This window comes from Belonocnema kinseyi, chromosome 7 (genome assembly GCF_010883055.1).
Source record: "Belonocnema kinseyi isolate 2016_QV_RU_SX_M_011 chromosome 7, B_treatae_v1, whole genome shotgun sequence".
In the NCBI taxonomy this organism is placed as follows: Eukaryota; Metazoa; Arthropoda; class Insecta; order Hymenoptera; family Cynipidae; genus Belonocnema; species Belonocnema kinseyi.
In genome coordinates this window covers 102378390-102385189 of record NC_046663.1, presented here as the reverse complement: position 1 = coordinate 102385189, position 6800 = coordinate 102378390, and positions in this window count along the sequence as shown.

Below are 6800 nucleotides of genomic sequence, written 5' to 3'. Positions count from 1 at the left end.
ATGTTAATTCAACGGAATTTTGAAGTGCCCGGTGGCACATGTTAATTTTCAAAAAACGAAAGATTACGGATTTTGTTTTTTTAGAAATATAAACTTTTTTTTTTCTAGAGTGGAAAAATTTTGCAAAGCATTTTTGAACCACCCTAATGTGAGTATTATCCATATTCTAAAATAAATGCATATTTTTTATTCAATGAATTTGTTCTCTCTTTCACTTTCCTCTTAAATAATTATGACTGAACAGTGCTGAACTCAAGACCTTACATCAAAATCAAGTCGTCTCGAATCATAAAAAAAATTTATTTCATATAATTTATGCGTATATAAATTTATACTCATAAATTACGTATACATTTATGTGGTATATTACTTAAAAACTGATTTCTAAATAATTTTCATGAAATATATCATTTGCTCGGCACTCTCTTCAAACATATTTCATTTCAGCTTTGGTTCATATTTCTTATTAACCCTTTCTCTTCGCGAAGCGAAAATACAAATTTAAATCTCGCGCTATAATCAAATGGCACGACGTAAGATGGCGGCTCTCCCCACTCATGGAATTCCCCCCCCCCCCCCCCGTGGATTCAACCCCCTTCGCCTAAGTTAGGATGGCATGCCTAGTCCCTTCTTTCCTATGTCCATTTATTCTAATATTACGTCACGCGTGGTCGGTAACAACAAACTCTGTAAGGTTATACCCAGTTATACCACTTTGTGAACTGCAAAGTATTGTTTAGATAGGAGTTGGACTAAAATTAATTAATTTCGACGAAATTAGGCAAAAAAATCGTGATATAGCTTTGCTTTTAAGAAAGAAGAGCCCTTTATTTCATTATTGTTGGTAATTTGGAAAATGTGCGATTAGGCAGTCCATCACGAAAAATTATAATTTGCCCTAATTAAGGTTGTAACCTCAATTATTTTTCATATCAAATAAAGTTATATCCAAAAGACTTTAAAGGGTTTTAAAATACTTTAAGTGATCTTAGGATTTCGCAAGAGATTTTTAACGATTTCAAAAACTTTGAAAGGATTTAAAAAGAATGCCGAAAATGAATGAATAATTTAAAAAAAACTTTAACGAATTTCTGAAAATTCAAGTGATTTTAAGGAATTACTATAGGGACTTGACGGGATTTAAAGATTTTCTTTTAAAAGATTTAAAAATCATTCAAAAACGTTTCAAGATTTGCAAGAATTTTTTAAAGATTTTAAGGTAATTTTAGTGATTTTAAAGATTTCAAAGCTATTTAAAAAATTATTTCAAAATATTTAAATAAATTTTAATAGACTTCCAGGATTAAGCTAAATTCAATGATTTAAGGATATTCAAGAGATTTTAAGATGTCTAAAAAAATGTCAGGATTCTAAGAGATTTTAATTAATTTTAGTCAATTTTGAAATGTTTTAAATGACTTCAAAGAAGTTGAAGGGAGTGCAAAAATTCAGAGGACTTTAAGGGCATGTGACACAGCTAAATACCTACATTACCTACCTCACTTTTTCCGTTCACTGAATGTTTTTTGAACCTAAGAACTTTTTTTGTAAATAAAATATCGAGCTGAAAATTTGGAAGATTTATTAGGGTACAATAAAGTTCGTTTAGGTACTGCATTTCGGTAGGAACTTCACTGAAAATTATTTCATCTTTTTTCTGAACCTCAACATTTTGTGAACGTTCGAACTTTTTTTATACATAAAATATCGGTCTCAAACTTTGAGAAATGCAAGAGCCGAAAGAAAACTACGTTTAAGTACAAAGCTGAATAATATTAGATGTAAAAAAATATATTTCAACAATCAATTCCAACGGCATCAGCCGGTAACGTTGTACACGAAAATACGAACTCTCTAGAGCCTCGTCTAGTGGCCGCCAGGTTTCGTATTTTCGTGTACAACGTTACCGGCTTGATGGATTGTCCAAATCCCACACTTCCCCAATTGCTAACAATAATGAAAGAAATGGCTTTTCTTTCTTAAAATCAAAGCCATATAACGATTTTTTGCTTAATTTCGCCGAAATTAATTAATTTTAGTCAAACTCCTATCTAAACAATGCTTTGCCCCCTGCCTCGACCGTGTATCTTTGGTAGTAGTTTTCTTACGATTCGGAGGGGAAATGTCGGTCAAACTAATCCAACAGATGGCGTCACAAAAAGTAGGTCTGAGTTTTTCATTGAATTGCATCAGCCCCCTGCCTCAACCGTGTTTGTGTATGTGTAGTAGTTTTCTTATGATCCGGAGGGGAAATGTCGGTCAAACTAAGCCAACAGATGGCACCACAAAAAGTAGGTCTATCTTTTTTATTGAATTGCATTCAGCAAAACCAAAAATAATTAAAAACTTTATGCAGTTTGCAAATAAACAAAAAATAATATACGAAAAAATAAGAGTAACTATTACTAATTATTTCAAAAAAGAAAAGGTGCATTAAGCAAAACCAAAAATAATTAAAAACTTGATGCAGTTTGCAAATAAACAAAAAATAATATATGAAAAAATAAGAGTAACTATTATTAATTATTTCAAAAAAAGAAAAGGTCATAAAGATATGTAGTTTAATATGAATAAAATTTAATTTTGAGATACATTTTGAAAGCAGTTCAAACTTCATATTTCTATGATATATAATGTATATATTTATTTAAATTGAACCAAACATCATGTATACATTTATTCAGTTCAATAATTTATTTCTTGCTTAATCTTGAAAGCTTTTTTCTCGCTGCATTCAGCCCCTAGTAATTTTATTTTAAATTTGAAGGAGCTTTTGAATTCAATAGTTAATTATATTATTGCAAACCTTATTTCTAAAATAAACAGACTATAAGCTATTAAAATCTGTAAACAAACTTACTGCACTCATGACGCACAGTTGGAGGAAATGCACTTTTTTCATTCAAAAATTTCCAGAGCCTTCAATTTTCTTGCAATTTTGAATTTTTCTGTTTTAAATTAAAGATCATTAAATTCTATATATCTTGACTCTCCGAAATTTTGTGTCCTCTATTTTTTTATTAATAATTTTTCCAGTCAAAGTATGAACAAAGTCTTATTAGCGGTGAAAACATTTTTTTTTTGCTAAAAGTGCTTTTCATTAATCTAGGAATGACATTTAATAACCAAAGTAATTTAAAAGTTTATAATAACCACTGTGATAAACAATTTTTCTGTCAAAATATTAGAATATGAGATTTTTCAAATTATAATTTCCTGCAATGGCCAGAACGTCTTCAGGTATTTCTTAAAATAATAAATATTTAATAATATTTGATAAAATATAACAATTTAAATTTTTGTAAACAAATTAGATGAACAAATTTAAAATGTTTGCCCTTTCGCAAAGAAAATTTTGTTTACACTGGAAATGTTTTAAGCTATTGGACGAATGACTGCTAGTCACAAAAATATTAGAAGTGTTAACAATAACCACTGTTATTAGCAATTCTTGTGACAACATATTTAAACTTAAGGTTTTATCAAATTTAAATTTTCTTTGAGTGTTTGAGTGTTATGATTCATTTCCAATCTATTACGATTGAAAACCCGACTTTTTCCAAGTGAAACTGCCAGCATTGGGACATTTTTTATGTAAATTGTTTATAAACATGTAAGTTGTTATATTCCACTAAATATGATCAAAGATACATTGTTTAGGAATATCCGTATCCATTGTAGCGATTAAAGAAAATAAAAATTTTTATAAAACCTTACATGAGAATATTTTGTTACGAGAATTATTTATAACAATGGTTATTGTTAACTTCTCAAATATTTTGTGACTAGCAGTTATTCGCCCAACAGCTTAAAATATTTCCAGTGCAAAAAAAATTCTATGCGAAAGGATCAAAATTTCGAATTTCTTTATCTTATGTATTTACAAAAATTTAAATTGTTGCATTTTATCAAATATTATTAAATATTTATTGTTTTAGGGAACACCTGAATTTTTCCTGGCGCTTGAAGGAAATAATAATTTGAAAAATCTCAAATTATAATATTTTACAACAAAGAATTGTTTATAACAATAGTTATTATAAACTTTTAAATTATTTTTGTTATTAAATGTCATTCCTCCATTAATGTGAAGCACTTTTAGCACCAAAAAATGTTACCGATAACAAGACTATTTGTTAATTTGTTTATCAAATTTGTTTGCAACAAATAAATGGAATGATAAACAAATTATTTGTAAATATATATATATATATATCTAATGCAAATTATTATTTAAGTTTTTCAGGAGTTTTAAATGCCTCAAAATCTTCAAGCTTTTTTTTTATAAATCTTTTTAAATGTTTGAAATATTTTCGAAACTGTAAACTTCCCGAAATAACAAAATGATGAAACCTGAAAATCCCGAATTAATAAATTCTAGAATAATGAAATTCTGGACAGTTTACAATATGATCGATTTTGAAAATTCCCGAATAATAAAACTACAGGCCGAATGCTATCTAATGATAAATTATACAAACTAGAAAATTCCCGAATTGCAGAAATTAAGAAAACAGTTTTGTGGTCAATATTATTATGTATTAAAAATACAATAATCAAATATTTCTATCATAGAAATTTGGTTTAATGTTTAATTTTTTTAAATTATTGTTTTAATTTAAAATAACAATAATTGTATAAAAATGTGATACAAACATAAATTTAAAACACGTGAGCTTCAAATGAAACAAACTTTGCAGGATTCAATGCAGGCTGATTTAACGCGACTTTTATTTTTATTTTTTTAAATAATAATTTTATTTTTGAGAGAGTTTGTTCAATTATTGTTATTTTTAATTCAAACAATAATTTTTAGAAACTTTAAACATTAAAAAAGTTTTTTCCTCGGTAAAAATATTTTATTATTCTATTAAGAAAAATTTTTTTAACTAACTATTTTTTAATTGTTCAAATTAGAGAGTTATCTAGCCCGGATATTGTATAATTCGGACATTTTCTGTCGGCAATTCTTAAATTCGGTAAGATTGTAAATTGTCGAGAATTTTCCAATTCGGGACTTTTATATTTCGACAATGCATTGTCGAAATATAAAAATGGAAAATTAAAAATAAAATTCCCACATCATTGTAAAAATTCTGAAATTATAACATTGCAATGTTATAATTTCGGAATTTTTACAGTGATTTGGGAATTTTATTTTTCGGAAAATGCGACTGACAAATCCCGAAAAATAAAATACCTGACACTGTAAAATTCGTACATTGAAAAATAACCAATAATAAAATTCCCGAAATTATAAAAGTCCCGAAATATAAAAGTCGAATTGGAAAATTCACGAAAAATAAAATAAATAAAATTCCAAACAAATACTTGAATCATAAAATATCCGAACTAGAAAATTCCTGAATTTAAACAATTTAAAAAATTGTTTATTAAATATTATTTATTTTTTGAAAATACAATAATCGAATATATATTTCTGGATAAAAAAATTTGTTTGAAAATATGCATAGTATTTGAAAAAAGCATAAAAAGTTCTGAAAAATAGAATTTTTTATTAATAAAAAAAAAATAATAAAAATAAATTTTGATATAAATCGTTGTTGAATTGAATCCTGCAAAGTTTTTTAAAAAAATGTTATTATGTAGGTACGAAGAAAATTTAGGCAAAACATTTTTTTCTTTAAAAGCACACGTGTTTTTTAATGTATTTTTTCATACAATTTTTATAAAATTATTAATCAGGTGCCGGAGATTTCATTTTTTGGGATTTTTCATTCATCCCTTTCTGAATTTTGTTTCAGTGGTCCCATATTTTTATACCTCCTCTTAAAATTATGTAATTTTTCAAAATAAAAAGTCAAGATTTGAAAACATTTCAAAATCATCAAAAGTATCTATTCTCTTTTAAATTATTTCAAATCTTTTGAAATTATTTACAAAATTTTTCGGAACTTTTAAATGTCTTTTAGACTGATTCCCATTTTTCCTAACATTTTTGTACAATCCTGCACACGAAATTGTTTTAAGAGCTTCCAGATTTGTTCTAATATTGTAAATCTTTTGAAATGTTATGAAATATTTTGAAACATTCTCTTTGAGTTATGTACTTTTTCAAAATAAAAACTCATTTTAAATCTATCCAGAAATTTTTATTGTTTTCCTAGTATTTTAAAATTCTTAAGGAGCTCCAAATTTTGTTCTTTTCTTTGTAACATTCAGAAACCTCCAGCTTATTTGATTTTTTCTAAATAGATTAAAAATGGAATATTTTATACTGAAGTGATACTTCAGAAAGATTTTGAAATTGAATAAAGGCGTTCCAGTATATGCGGCACTTCCCATTCTCGACAATTGACTCGATTTCCCTAGGAGCATTTAGAGGAGCGATATTAAAGTTAATGCCGTAAGAGTGACAGAGATGGTAATAAAGAATTCTTAGTGCCGCATTGTGCCTTTGAATGTAGGTCGTTCCCGCGTGAGTTAGACAACTAGATAGTATGTAAGCTAAATGTTCGGGGTGTGCATGGCACGCCCTGCAGCTATCATCAGGAATGTCTTGGCTCAAAATGTGGTAACGATATGTTAAGGTGGAAATGACACCGTCTTGGCATGCAAAAATAAAACCCTCCGTACCAGATTTCAATCCGGGCGATTTAAGGAAAGCAAACGTTAGCTCACAAGACATTGACTGATTCTTCACATTTCTGTGAAAGATACCGTGCATCCTCTTATCGAGGAGCTGTTCACGAAAGCTTTTCTCTTGTGCTTTCTTAATCCGGGCTTTCAGGAGTGAGTACTCGAGATGGATTAGATTTGATGCATTTTGCTCACCCCTA